This window comes from Solea solea, chromosome 9, assembly GCF_958295425.1.
Source record: "Solea solea chromosome 9, fSolSol10.1, whole genome shotgun sequence".
Classification (NCBI taxonomy): domain Eukaryota; kingdom Metazoa; phylum Chordata; class Actinopteri; order Pleuronectiformes; family Soleidae; genus Solea; species Solea solea.
The window spans coordinates 22082894-22098674 of NC_081142.1; the positions used below are offsets into that span (position 1 = coordinate 22082894).

The 15781-nt window shown below is 42.1% G+C and overlaps 1 protein-coding gene across 2 annotated transcripts in view; it reads right to left on the reverse strand.

The window, feature by feature from the left end:
• adcyap1r1b (adenylate cyclase activating polypeptide 1b (pituitary) receptor type I) overlaps positions 1 to 8422 on the reverse strand; it is a 31272-nt gene extending 22850 nt beyond the window's left edge. The window contains exon 1 of one of the 2 annotated variants that reach the window (XM_058638821.1): positions 8094 to 8422. The gene's annotated coding sequence lies outside the window, so the exon portion shown is untranslated. The remainder of the gene's footprint in view (positions 1 to 8093) is intronic. The other variant, XM_058638823.1, reaches the window with a different exon arrangement.
• Positions 8423 to 15781: the final 7359 nt, after the last annotated feature.

Genomic DNA, 15781 nt, shown 5'->3' on the forward strand with positions numbered 1-15781 from the left:
ATATTCTCTAGCCTTTATTCCATGTTTATAACGTCCATGACTTTTTCTTGTACATACTGCACACAGCCTACAGTTCTTTTTCTTTTACCTTTCTTTAACCCTTGCTCGTCTTGTGTTTTGTCTAATCTTAACTGTTTTTGCTGCTGTAACGAGTGAATTTCCTTATCTTATCTTAACAACACTGATAAATAATAAAACACATACATAAACAGTATTGTCAGTATGCTGTACACGACAGTAGGGTGGGAGGATTCTGAATAAATATCTAATTGTGATTCTTATTTTGTATTATTTTCAGCAGTTACAGTGTTGGTGCAAAACAAATTTACATCAGTTGTCAATCCTTCTTTTATCAATGTCCTTAACGTGCAGTGGTGGTATTTTCAATATTTCAATATTAAAATTTTTGGCAAGACCAGAATATGTATGTGTGGGGTTATAAAAAATCTGACGATGTTTTAATTGCAATTATTTTGACTGGAATTGTGATTGCGATAAGATTTTGCGATATCAATTTTTGACATTATTCTCATTTTCATTCAAAAAGCATGTTTAAAATGATGATATTTGTGCAGATCTGTGAGAAACAGAGACGTTCTCTTCAGTCTGTAGCATAAGATGTGTATAGATCAAGACAATAATTAATCTAAAATTATATTTTGACACACATTTTGCCTTAAAAAAAGTGTATATTATTGAATGCATGTATATTATCAATCATAAGTGTCTTATTATTGCACAATCAAATTAATAACAGTACATTAACTTCGTGGCAACCAAAGCTCTCGCTAACATTTTGAACGCTAACTGTCGCAGTTTCCCACGTTTTCCAAACAGATTGAACTAAAAATCTCATCTCCAGTCTATATTTCAGCAGAAACAGTGGAAGAGGAAACTCTTCTACTTGTATTACTTTGAGTCCTGAGCTCTGAATGCAAATACGTCACAGCGCTGCACAAACACAGTACCTTCATTCATATTTTTGCTAGACGTGACATGAATGAGGGGCGTCTTTGCCAGCCCTGAGCCACCACCACAACAACAACAGTTGCTGCTGATGATGTTCTTCCATAGAAAAATGGAAGAGGATTTTATGCTGAGTGCCTGAGTACAGAAGCACAGGAAATCATCACTTTACATCTCAGAAAACAGGAAACTGATGTAAACTGTGAAACCATTGATGGTGTGAGTGTGTTGGCATAGCTATCTCTGCGAGACCCAGTGTGATTTTTTAACCTTTGGAATAAGGACCTTTTTATTAATATTAATAATAGTATAATAATAATAATAATCAGTATTATTATGACTATTATTACAATAATAATCATAATAATAATGATAATGACTTTGATTTATAAAGCGCCTTGCACGAAGAAAAACAAAAACAAATAAAAAACAATTACCACAATTACCATTGTGTGGTCATTTTGGCCGGTCCTCACTTTATTTTCACAGTAATTGCCTCTAGAGGCTGTTTTTAGGCTTCTCTCAAAGTTTCAGAGAGGTCCTCAGAAAAGTGGCAAGTGTGTATGTGTGTGTGTGTGTTTGTGCATTAGGAAGACAGTAGTTAAAATGTTGCAGTCACAAATTAATCCACAGTTCCCTCTTGAGAATGTCCTCACTTCAATGGTGATACTGATTTAACGTGACTTTTTCAAATTCAATTTTTTAAGAAGCTGAAGTGGAAACTGGTGTCAGGGCGTCATATTGTGTGGAAATGTAGCCTTTTTTATCTGTAAGCATAGCACATCCATAGTGCCTTCACTCGGACCTCACCTTGATGCCCATACAGGAAAGTGTGTGTGTGCGACTTTAATTGAAACTAAATATCCATCCAACAAAGTTCTTACTAACACTATCTTCATAAAGAAGTCATCTCCAACCAATCTCTCACTGCTTGCTGTGAGGCAACAATGCTAGCCACTGCGCAACCAGGTGCCCCCTCCTCCACCCATACAATCTCTTGAAAATCTACATATCACAGAGTTATCCATAATGGGTGGTAATATCAACGCCCACAGGTGAGGCTGAGTCTTGTTCATCCTTTAAAAAAAAAAAAAAAAAAAGCATATCTTGTCCTTTAAATGTAAAAAAGGATACATTTGTTTAAGTGTTTGTGTGTGTGTGTGTGTGTGTGTGTAGCAGCTGCTCAGGACTCGTGTCCCTCAGCTGTAATCAGTGGCTTAATGAGTCTCTGTGGCTTTCATGTTCAACACTGTCAGCCTTAGTGTGTGTAATGTTTGAAGCTTCACACACATAATTAAAAATAACACACACACACACACACACACGCACAGACAAGCTTGTTCCCCTCTCCTAACTAAACACACACACACACGTTTTGTGGGGTCGGACAGCACTCATAGACATTAATATATACCCTCTGTGCAAAGTTGCTGAGAGGAAACGAAAACATTAAAAGTGCACAGAGCTGAGAGAGGGAGGAAAAATGTCTTTCTTAAGAATTTGAGTGGGTGTTGGTGTCGTGAGAGAGAGAGAGAGAGAGAGAGCAGAGAGAGACGGTTCCTCTCGGGAGAAAACAAGTACACAGGAAATGAGAAGCGAGGGTTTGTTAATGATCACCTATCAGGGAGAGAGAGAGGGAGAGAGATAGAGAGCCAGTGATGGGATGCAGAGGAAGAGACGGAGAGATCACGAGCTACCTAACGCTGCTGCGTCTTTGTGTTTGGTTTTTGTCGGGACACCAGGGCTTGGACAACTGCTGCTGTGAAGGCACACACCTACTAATCCTCCTCTCACTTAAACCAGCGCTAACTCCTCTTCCCACATCAAAAACAGAGAATGTAAGAGGGAAAAACAAAGCAAAACAACAATAAACTTTTCCCTGTCGCCTCTAGAATCATCATCTCACGTGTTAATCCAACACTGGGTTGGACTAATTCCCACTGAACCTCACAGTAAGTCACTCAAGTCTATATTTAGACTATGGGAGGAATTAATACACGCAGACATGACTTAGTCTTCATTATTTTGGGCAGGGAGAGGGAGGAGCACATGTTACATACAGAGACAGAAACTGTCCTGGTTTCTCGCTCCAATTATGTCCTGATTTTCCCACAATCCCTCAGGGAGCCACATAGTCAAGAGAAAAAAAAGTTAATTGTTTAAACAGCATGAGAAGCAGCTGGATCACACCTGCTTCTGCAGCTGTAACTAACAATTATGTTCATCGTCAGTGCATCTGTAGATTATTTCATCCATACAATCATGAGGAAAACAATTCAGCAAACAAATGTCTGCTTATCCATGACTTAGTTTCTTATTTGAATTGCTTATTAGTAGCTTAATTGTTTGTCCTTCACTGGCCTGTGTCTGTCGATCCCTGCCTTCCCTTCATGTCACATTATTGATTGATGCTTGTGTGACTGTAATCGGGGGGGGAAATTGCAAATGAATTGCGCCTCTGGGATCAATGAAGTTCTCTGAATCTCACTCTTTGATATTTACGTTTAAGAAATGTTACTAATGAGGCAATTAAAGTTAATAATTAGCGTTTTTTTATGAATTGACAATGAATCAATGATTCAATCGCAGAGACTATGAACCTTTGCTACAATGTACAATGGATACTGTTTTTTTTGTTTTTCCATCAGTGATATACTATATATTAAAAAAGTAGAACATAGAGAATGTATAAGGAATAGTATCTCTCATCATCTCATAGGTTCATCATCAACTGTTTTGGGGTATTTTGCTGATTTTTGGGCCAAATTTTTACCACTAAAATAAAATAAAAATTTGGTGGGCAACAAATCATAAAGGAAAATGGTGGATTAGGATGAAATAATTTTGGGATTATGGCCCAAGGAAGAAATCATCACATTATGTTGGTGCATTGTCAAAAAAGGGGAGTGTTTTAAAAGTGGGAAACTGAGTGGCTTTGGTGGAGGTCTGCACACTTTCTTGCAAGTTGTCCTCCTCAATAATTCAACTCTACAATAAATAAGTTAATAACCTGTCAAACATAAATTAATTACACATGCATTTTGCATCTTGCAACAATATAAAAAAAAATGATGCTCAGCATCCACATCAGATATCCACTGTACTGTAACAGAGTTCAATGACTAAGTAATACGTTCAGTGTTTCCACAACTTTACATTTTTGACCCAGATCACAACATAAATTGTGACAAGAGCAAATTTGAACTTGCAGCCATAATATCTGTAACACTTGACGAACAAATGATTTGTTAAATGAATAAAACTTCATTCCATGCATGTTATTTAAAACATTTCCACATACATTTGAATTACAACGTTGAGAAGATTCAGGAAAATAATTTGGGGACGGACCTCAAAAATGATGTCAACACATGAACTGTATGTTTCCCTCGGGCTGGTTTTAAACAGACTACATCAGACTGGGATCCTGTGCATTTGGACTCGACACAACCACAGCAACCACAGAGATTAGTGTTCTCTGTGAGAGCAACGTTCTGACATGCTATTAGCCTCTCTCTGGTCACGCTGGTAAACAGAGAGACACAAAGTGTGTTCAGTGATTACTTAGTAACAAAAAAACTACTATGGATATCTGCGAAGGTTCTTGTTCATCTACAGTAAAGTTATAGTTTTTCATCAGCTCACACTTTTGGAGAACTTTGACCTGGATTACTGAGAATCTTAATGGACATCTTGGCATCATCTCAACAATCAAAACTCAGACTGGACAAGAACGAGAAGACCCAGCTCCTGAAGGAGGAGAATGACGAGCTGTGCACTGACCTTTTTCCCCCTAAAAGTAGAAACCCAAACAGCCTTGTATCCACATGTACAATCATTTATTCACGTACATGAGTACCAGGTCCTACTTTCTTCCATCTGAATGTCCACAGAGGTCCGCTAATGTGTGCATGATTTAAATTCCCCATCAAGGTTCATCTGCCCATTTTCTGCAGTGTTCCACAAGAAACCTTGAGTTTGAGTCTACAAAAGAGATGATGGTTACCATGGAAATGTGCTTGAGGTTATATGGTAGCCACACATCACACACAACACCGAGCTCAGAGGAAAACTGAAATGGAATGAGAGGCGGAGATGGATGTGAAGCCGTGTCCATGTGGGAACGTGGTGAGGATGACGTGGCCCTCGTCACACAGAAGTGACCCCTGTGTTTTTGCACCACTTGGGTGAAACAGCGCTGAAGAAGAGGCATCAAAAGCATCACTTCTCTCCTGTGCAGTTCCGGAGATGGTGAAAATCAAACACAGACGTTCCACAACCTTCAATCCTGAGCTCACACCGGCAAGAAAACTGATCTGAGGGCCGTGAAGTCTCACACCCAAACAGACCTCATGCCTTGATGCCTTTGGATACAAGTTACTGGCCTCAAGTTTCTGTTGTTTTCACCTGAGAGTCTGCAGTCGCCTCAACTCAACCCCCGAGCACAAACACATATCGCTGTGATGAACTACTGTCAGTATCACAGAAGAGTTCCTTTTGACAAACCCTTGGATTGTGATCAAACCATAGTTTATATACAAAGATCTTCTCTTCCCTCCACTGTACATGTTTGAGTATCTGAGGCCTGAAGGCACTGAAGCCCTGAGTCGTGACTCTCCCTCCACCTCGCATCGCTGTTGTGATTCTGCATTCTTGTGCTTTCTTATCCCAATAAAACAGCTGCCAACCTTTAGAGTTAGGGGAGGCAACGACACCACGATAACCTTTTAATAAATCAAGTGATGATCTGAGAGAGAACAAGACCACTATCTTATCTGCAAAGATCATGTTTTGGGTGTGTTTTTTTTTATGAGCATAAACACCATCAAATCCTTAAAAAGCGTCTCATGTGTTGCAGCATTAAAACACACTGGGAGGACACCATGTGATATTTGGTCTCATGTTGCTCAAACACTGGTCTGCTGCTTGGGGAACGAATGAGAATTTTCCAACTAAAACTTGAGAACAACATATTCCAAGTTCTTTTAGGGCTGTACGAATGCAGCATTGTTGCAGAAAATTAAAAAGGCCATGTTTTGGGCTTCTTTTTCTGTGAGACCAGGCTGGTATTTGACACTGACGTTTGTTTAACCACTGCACCACTGTAGCAGTTTCGAGCCGTCGGAAATCGAGCAAAATATCGCAGAACTTGATAGACTGAATCTATCTGATCCTCTGGACTTTTCCAACGGGGGACTATTGCCGGTAGAAGGAGCCGTGGTAGACAACAAAGGAGATGGGGTGATGGCATCCGAGATTGGATGGGAAAACCACTGGCAGAGTGCACGCACAGAGCCAGAAACAGGAAGGAGTGGAAGAGACTTGACACTACCATGGTCCCTGACCCTCAAGCATGAGGATGGGACTAGGTAAAGGTAAAGGTTATTCCAGACCAGCTGTACCCGTCGTCCTACTCCAGAAGAATACTGACACGTCACTATAATCCAATCCAATCCATTTGTATTTATATAGCATATTTTAAAAACACATGGTTGCCAAAGTGCTGTAGTAGTGCAAAGTTAAAACACATAAAACAATAAAACCAAATGTTGTGACCTAACTGCTGCCGCTCAGGAGTGTTCTGGCATCCTGAGGCTCAGCAGCTACATATCTACCATCTTCACAAGAGAAGACAGTGTGGTATACATACATATGCCGTCCGGATGCATTTAAGGAACACGGCTTCCTATACTTGCTCAAATCTATTTAGTCACATATGTAGGTCTCGCACGGGTGTTCATACATACTCGACGTGTCCACTCGTGCACGACACTGGGCGTGTTGTGAGGCCGCCGTGCCGAGAGTGGGCACGATGCTGAATGTTCTCCCCTCTGCCGCTCAGGGCCAGCCAGCACCACGAGGCGTAATCACACCATTTAAATGTCAGTGTCACTGAGACGAGGGGAGACATCGGCACACTCTGGATGTGCTTTGGATGTTTTGTCTCGGGGGTTTTAGTGGCAGCGTCTCACTGAAGTCCAAACACTTGTGCCGAGACAGATGTGAACTGTGAACTGCACGTTTGAGCCATTCTTCTTCAAAAGTGCACACCCGCACTGTGCTGTCAAGTGAAGGTGATTGGATTTGAAAACATCTCTCCCACATTTTTTTTTTTTTTTTTGTTTTCGAAACAGTCGCTCCTAATCGCATCCATCTGGCCTTGGATGAGGATCTGTGGAGGATATGTGGCACTCATTCATCACTCTTTATGAATGAGGCTGCAGCTGAGCATTAAGAATGTCAACAAATGGCTGCAGGGGCGATGTTATCCATCCAAACAGAAAATGAGTTACCCACATGCACCGTTCTTTCTTTCTTTCTTTCTTATACTTCCAGAGATAAGATCTGCACAAACATTCATAAACATTACATCGTGAGCAAGAGGACGCCTACACACGCACAGCTGACGAATTGCGTGAACCACTTTCTTTCTTTCTTTCTTTCCAAACCAGGGAGGAAAAACCAGAGCAGCGACTATGATTCCACGACAGTGGGCAGCAATTACAAGGTCACTCACGTGCAGCTTTCACCCAAAGGCCTGGATTTCTAGGAGCCAGAATTATTCCAACCTTAAGGGTAATAAGTAATAATATCAATGTGACACAGAGCAGCAGTGGTGTAATGATGTGCTGTATGTGTATCATTGACTGAGAGAGTGTCACATAAAGGAAGCGGCTGATCAAAGCCCAGCGTGAGCATCACATATTATGAGTTGTCAGTGCATCATTAATATTCAGCAGCCTTTAAAAGAGTGAACCTCCTCATGCATATGGATTCATTTATACTGTATATATATATATATATTATACATGTATATGGGTCGTGCATTTTTAAACACGCTCTGTGGATCAGTGAGTGTTTTCTTTCCCCCTCTTCTATTCTCAAATACAAAGAACATACATAATCTCACGTGGAATCTGATGACAAATATTTGCAGTCTCTGCGCACAGTGCGCATGGGAAGGAGCGACACGCATGCCGCAAGATCACCGGCACGCAAATGACTTTCTTTTTTTTTTCTTTTTATTTCTCTCTCCCTTCTTTGCAGACCTGTCCACAGGCTTTATTTCGTGAATCCCAAAACAACACATTTTGCTCATAAACGAATCGATCTCTGGTTGATCTTACCGCTGTTTGTGTCCCGCGCGTTCTCTCCAAATGCAACTCTGTGCGCGGCGGATGCTCCGCAGAGGGAGGAGGAGGAGGAGGAGGAGGAGGTGGTGGAAGAGGGGGGGACAAATCAACCCAGCTCACGGAGCCGCGAGGGTGCAAGAAGGATCCCCGGTGGCAGCTTCCATCCGAAAATTCAGATGGGACTGAAGTGAACGCTGCGTGTTTGCACGCGACGCGAGCGTTTCTGTGCGGAGAGGCTGGATCACAACCGCGCGGATCCGAGGAGGACTGCTCGCTTCTCCCTCAACACAAGAATGCACCAAGCATTTCAATTCAACTACTGCCCACCACCTCCACCAGCACCACCCCTCCCCATCCCCCCTCTCTCTCTCTCTCTCTCTCTCTCTCTCTTTCTCTTCCACTCACACATGCGCGCGAGGAAGCTGAAATCCAATTTCGCGTGATGGATGAGAGACATAAACGTGTTGTGTTAAATAATCCAGTCACACACGAGAGAGAGCGCGCGCGCATGTGTGTGTGTGTGTATGTGTGTGATTAGCTCGCTTGACTGTGACATGTAATGAACCTGCAAAAATGCTGTAATGGCACAGTGTGTGCGTGCGTGCGCGTGTAAAGGCCTAAATGGCCTCTTTAAACAAAGTGCATGTTGGATCTTCTAATACAACCTGGAACCCGTGAGAGCAGGTGTATCATCATCATCATCATCATCATCGTCATGAGTTGTGTGTTCTTCTTGGTTAGATCCAGAAGGTTGGGGTCTTGAGGTTTGGGAAGCACAAAGAAAACCTGACTTTTCTTTGTGTGTTAATGTGAGGAACATTTGAAGTTTCTGTAAAGTAAATGAAAGACTCCTGTCAATTGTCGCTGTTTTAGACGGGTTTTTCTTCATTTCCTTCCATTATTTTATTGACATTACATCATGAATTACATAATTGCTGTCAGCCTCTCCTCTCTGCAGCAGATGATCTGCATATTTGATTTGGCAGAGACCTCCTGACGCACACCCATTTATCCACTGGATGTGAGGGACTCTAACCGGCAAGCCCACCGCTCCCACATTACATCATGAACCCATCTGGGAGATTTGAATAAAATTAACATGCAATAGCAGTAACAGTATAACATATGTCTTTGTGTCTTCTGTTGGGAGTTTGATTAAAGTCGGCCACCTGAGAAAAGCAATACCCTTTAATTGTGCCCTGGTTTACGGCCCAATAGCCGTGCGTTTACATCGTTTAGTCCAATGGGGTGTGATGCACAATCTTGAATTATAGTAATCCATGTCATGGGCAGATCCTGGCCTCCCAAGATTCCCCAGACCTAGGTTCCCCAAGATCACTTTCCCATTGAGATTCAGAAGTGGGTTTTCTGTGGATGATGCCAATGCCATATTTAGAAATCAGGACATCCAATGGCCAAAATTGATGCAGATTTTTCTTTTGCCCATTTTTTAACACTTTTTTGGTCTGCTCCCTCTTTAGGGGTTGCCCCCAAAATTGGTCTAGACAGAGAGATTTTTACGTCGGATGCTGTTCCTGGACCTGACGCAACCCTCCCCATTTAACAGGGCTCGGGACCAGCACAAGGAGTACACTAGATGTGGCCTGGAGTCAATTTAAAGTGTCCAATTAACAATGAGCAACAGGGATCTGGAGTGCCTTTCCCCAGCCCTTGACCTGGCAGGGACTCAAACTGGCAACCCTTTAGTCACAAGCCAAGATCTGTTTCCGCCTGGCTATGGGCTGCCCCCAATATAGAACTTTTTAACCCTTAGTGCACCTACATGCGGCACGGTGCACCCATGGTAATTTGCCGTGGGAATAACACACAACTCCTTATATGGACATCCGTGGGGTGTGTTTATAGGTCACATATTCAGGCTTTAAAAAATGTTATGATTCATTTTATATTGCATTTTCAGTTGTGATATAAAGTAGCAATCATTGTGCAGAAGCCACAGAATTAGACTGTTCTTTCTTTCATTTCATGAACTCTGAACTGCGGCGTATTTTCAACATTTTGAGTACTTTTTGCTCCGGCGTGTTTTATACAGTTGGTGAAAATGAAAGAACATTTTCATCAGATTGTCTATAGGTTGTGCTGAAAAAAAGCACCTCTGTATATTACTGTACGTTTAAACATAGTAATGGAAGGGTTAATGGTAGAAACAGTTGATGTTTGCACTGCAGTGGATTTATAATCAGTATTTTCAGTAATAAAATAGAATTTAGTGACGTTTATCAAGTTTGAAAATGTGTAATTTATCATAAGAGGTGGATTTAAAACAATTGTAATTATAGGCCGGATTAATGAGCCCACACGATTAATTAGTCTACCTCCATTAATCTTAATCCCCCCCCCCCCCCGAGCTAAATCTTGAACACTTGTGATGACGCTTGGACACAAAGAAGAAGGGGGGAGACTCTAAATGTTCTAAATATTCTTCCTTCTACACTCACTTGGTCTGTGATTGATTTAAAAGCCTGTAACCTGCACCAGCTGTCACTCAGCAGGTGCAATAATGTGAAGTCACTTTCAAGTGTGCATTGAATGTTACAGGAGATTGATTTTTAAATATCCTCTGTGCATACTCTGTGGTGTTCTGCAGCAACACACACACACACACACACACACATATGGGGGGGGGGGGTGAATTATGATTACAATTATTCCTCTGTTGGAAAAGGAAAAATGAGAGCTGCTCATTTTCTTCTGCTGAGGAGTTTGGAAACAAAAGAGGAAGACGATCAGAAGCAGCGTGACTGGTCCACCTCTGGTCCACAGTGAGAAAGTCAAAATTCCTTGTGCTTGTGTTTCCTTGTGTCTTCTGCTCACACTCACGTACAGTATACTGTGCAGTGGTGACTCAAGCACCTCAAGTCTGCTTTCATGTCTCAGCCTGAGCTGCTGCAGAAGAAAGAAACAATCGACTCTCTGTGTGTGTGTGTGTGTGTGTGCATGCGTGTGAGTATACGCGTTGACACACACACACACACACACACACACACACACGTATGCACAGGCCTCGGTGAGCCCCCCTCTGAAGGATCGGCGATCAGGATTTGAGTGGTTTTCGCTCGACAACGCCGACGACGCAGTGAGATCATCACTAATTGATCCTCCTTTTGAGTTCTGGGGGGGGGGGGGGGGGGTAATATTGCTGCTGTATGGGGTTGTCATAGCAACTGGCCCATTTCAAAGCAAAGGGGATGTGGATGCTGGGGTTAATTGGGGATGTTGGGGGTGGTTGTGAAGTGTGTGTGTGTGAGTTGTTGATGTTCTATAGATGCAACTGACACACATGCACACACATATATATATACATATATGCATATATACGTATATATACAGTACATATATGTATATATACGTATATATATACACATATGTATATTTATATTATTCAGAAACCTACCATGTTACCGTGTTACCACACCATTCAATGTCATTTATAAGGTTGCACAACATTATATTACTCGATTAATGGATTATAAACAATTACTAAATCAATTGTCAAATAATTCTCTCGTCGATTAATCGGTTTGAGTGTTTTTTATAATTAAAACAAGTCCTCTTTCAGCTTCTTTAATATGTTCTGGTTCCTTTGCTTCACATAACAAAGAAATCATTAAGACTCAATCATTTTGGTTTGTGGACGATTGAGAACGTCATTGATTATGAAGATAATCGAAAATAACGTGACAGTCACAACCGCAGAGTCGCTTTGATGTGGATGTTTCAGGCAGAAGAAGAGAGAAGATAATAACATGGAGATGGACAATAAATGATTTTCCACGGCGTAAACAAGGTCACACAGTGACGTGGTGGTTAGCGCATTTGCCTCACAGCACCGGAGGTCACTGGTTTAAAACCTCTCGTCCAGTGTCTCCTCAAGGTTAAGAGAATAAATGATGGATTAAATGATTAAACACTGCATTTAACCATACAATGTAAATAATAATGCACCTGCCATCTCTGCGGGACCAGGTCCTCCCGATCCAATCACGCTGCAGCAACAACAGCGATTAAAATCACCATGGCAACAGAGTTCCTACCTGAAAGCAAGGCTGTGGCAACGCTGGAGGAAGAAGGATGGAAGGATGGAGTGAGAAAGAAGGAAAGAAGGAACACTTTACACTGTGAGGCATTAAAAGCCTGGCAGATAATCAGTGAGTGGAGTCATTCTTTCTCTTTTCTGTCTTCCTGTCTTTTATTCAATTACACTCTTTTTTCATCCTCTAAATGTAAACACATTTCAGTCTCACAGTCTGTGTACATTCATTTCAGTTTATTTAATCCTTGTCCTTTCAATGATGTCGTGAATAAGTGACTAATCGTGTAATGGCGAATCTCTCGGGAGCATTTTTTCTTTTTTTTTCCCGCTCACGCTCGCAAATATTCCGTGCTCTGCCAGAACATTGTTGCGTGTTCTGGTTTTATTATGTTTTCACAGGCTGTAAAGTCCGAACACTCATTTCCGTACACACCACATCAAGCGTAAAATCATCCGGGAAGATTTCTCTGGTGTTCACTTTATTTTCAATCATAAACACTTTTAACACGTTGGATTTTGTCAGTCGTTTTTCCCTCACATGAGTGGTCTTTTGTTGCACTTTCAAAAGCTGAGTGAGGGGGAGTGGCAAGCCGTGCAGGGGGCGTGGTCTGGTCGTGAAATATGACACCAAGTCCCACCTCCTCCATGTGACGAGCGTCTCAGTCGCTCACTCTGAAGACAGAAAGACAGAGACAGAGAGACGACAAAGACATACTGTAGCTCTGGCTTTTATGAAAAAAAAGGGGGGGAGGAGTCTGGGACAACAAGCCGTGTGCTGGTTGGACAAGAGGTTGAACCAAGAAAGCCAATGGCAAATATCAAATGCAGTTGCTTGTGTTTGACCAGAGAGGCAGTAGATACATGGTTTTTATCACATGTATATTTTCAATACTTCACACTAAACCTGGATCAACACATAACATCACTGAATACACTGGCTTTCACCTAGTTACACTTGGTTGTGTCTTGTGCTTTTGTCTCACTCTTGTCCAGATTAAATCGTCCCTCGGGCCACATTAGGGCCGGATGCCGGACGTTCCACACCCCTCACCCAGGCGTAGAAACCCTCACCTTCAGAGAGACGATAGCTCACCAGAGAACAATGCCAGCGTGATGAATGGAGTGTGAACAAAGAGGCCCACGAGGCTCGTCATCATCAGGCTTCATCGAGTCGGTGCACATGAAAAGTGTGATTTAAAGTGTAAACATCAAGGACTCGGGGCTCTGAGCTGTCCTTGTATCCTCTCACCTCTCTGTCCACTCTCTGTTTTCTTTGTGAGTGAGTGAGTGAGTCATCCTTCTTGTGCAGATCAATGAATATCACCACATGGGTCCCCACAAACCTCCACGTGCTTCCTTCTTCCTCTGTCATTGCCATGGAGACACAAGCCATCAGCCTCACTACAAGGCGAAGGGACTTGGGTACACACACTGACAGTTCCTCAATTTAGGTGACGGAGGCAACCGATTCCTCGTTCCCCTGATTGCCTCCTTTGGTCTCTCAGCGTTCCTCGTCCCCGTCTTTACAGGTTCACACTGTGAACTGTTTTTCCCGTATACGAGCACATACGACTCTCCACTCTCACTTTTATAGTTCCCCAGTGTCTGCTGTGTAACATGGTCACGGCGAGTTCACACAGTGGCAGGAAGATCCAGAAGGACACGGAGAGAGCTGAGGGTTTGGGAGAGTTTACAATAAAACCAGAACGTGATGGGACGCGGGGGAAATAACACAAAGCATTTAAAAATAAAAGGGTCACGTAACAATTGTAAGTTGAAGGAGCAGTCGGTGAACACAGTGAAGGAACATGCGAGGTCAACACAGACGTGCAACGCATTCGTTTTAAAAACGAAACTGTCTTGTGATTTTATTGGAATCGATCTGAGCGCCTTGAAATATGGACAAATATGGTCACGTGTGTGTGTGTGTGTGTGTGTGCGTGTGTGTGGGGCAAGGTCTGAACTTTTGGTCTCTTTCATTCCAAAATAAAACATTTATATTCCAGAGGTATCAGAATGGGGGGATGTTGTTGTCTTGTTCACATCATGTGAGGTTGCCATGACAACCGCTCCACAAATAAAGATCAACCTCAGTCCGTGTTCTTTTCTTAAAGCATTCACAGACTCTGTGTGTCTAATGTACTGTACGTTCTTCCTTCACTAACACTGAGTATATGGTGTATTTACTGACGGCAACAAAGTTGTTATAACACTCACAGACATTAGAAGGTGTTTGTCTCCGTCACAGGACATCACAACCTCAGGAGAAAGTGTTCCACACTGTGCCTGGATCACATTTATGTGACGTAATTACTAGTGCTGTCAAACGGTTCAAATGGTGAATCGCGATTAATCGGATTAATGTAATAGTTAACTCGCGATTAATCGCAATTAATCGCACATTTTTATCTATTCTAAATGTCCCTTGATTTCTTTTTGTCCCAGTATTTTTTCAACATATCAACATAGAAAAGTGGATCGGCTTGCCCCCTGGTGTTCAGGAGGAATAAACCCAGAAAATACAAATGAATTAATATATGGCTCCTACAACCAGGAAAGCACTCTTATTTATCTCATTATTGTAACATCCTGAGTAGCCTTGTGTCCTGTTTTCTGTTTTATTTTGAAATAATTACCATTGCCTCTCGTTTCAGTGTCTGCTTCCCTCCTCTGGGATCACCTGCCCCACCAGTAAGCGTCAATGTCCGTATTTAAGATCGGTCACTAGGAGCTTTTGTGCTTTTGAGTCCACATCCAGTGTTTGTTCAGCCTGATAATTATATTTTTAACATTTTTGAAACACTGTACGTCTCTACTCAAATATAATCTTTTCCATGGTTTGCAAAACATGTGAAATAGCAGCAGAAATAGTCTCAGATATAATTTAAGTTATATTCAATCCTCATTTCAAGCTTTTTCACATTCTCCATAGTTTAAGCTGATGATCTGATGAGCTGTCTGTTGTTCTTACATCTGTGGGGACATTTAAACATTCTGCACTCAGAGGCTTTAAAGCTGCATCGTGTAACTTTCACACATTAATGTCCATCAGCTCCACATGACTCTCTTTGTTTGTTTAGATTACAGTGACATTCCCACGCTGCACACAGGAAGTCTTTTGTCTTACGTTTTAAGACAGACAGAGGCCACAGCGACGCTGGAATATGACAGAAAACACAAAGAAACTTAAATTCTACTGCTCAAAAAAACCCTCAGCAGTTTGATTGGATAACTCGCTGCCTGTCCCTGTGATGCTGCTGTATACACACTAACACTCCCTCAGTCAGATCTGATAGTTTTGCTTGACAGAGCCCATTTTAAGATGATGAACGAGGCATACAAATAATTCTTTGCCCTTTTGTACGATCTGAGCTGTTGCTGTTGAGAAGGACCAAACCCAAACATGACAACATTGTGAACATGTGTGTTTGTGTGTCTTTGTGTGTCCTTGTGTGCACAGATTTGCTGTGACAGTCAGTTGCCTCGGAGCTCTGTGACCAAAGTCGTCCAGCGAACACGGGAGCATCAAGTCGACGTCAAGCGTCACATCAATGTCCAGCGAACCCGCCACTGAAACACGAGCGAGAGACGACCGCTGTCCTGCGGAATAAAAGTGGAGAAACAGGCA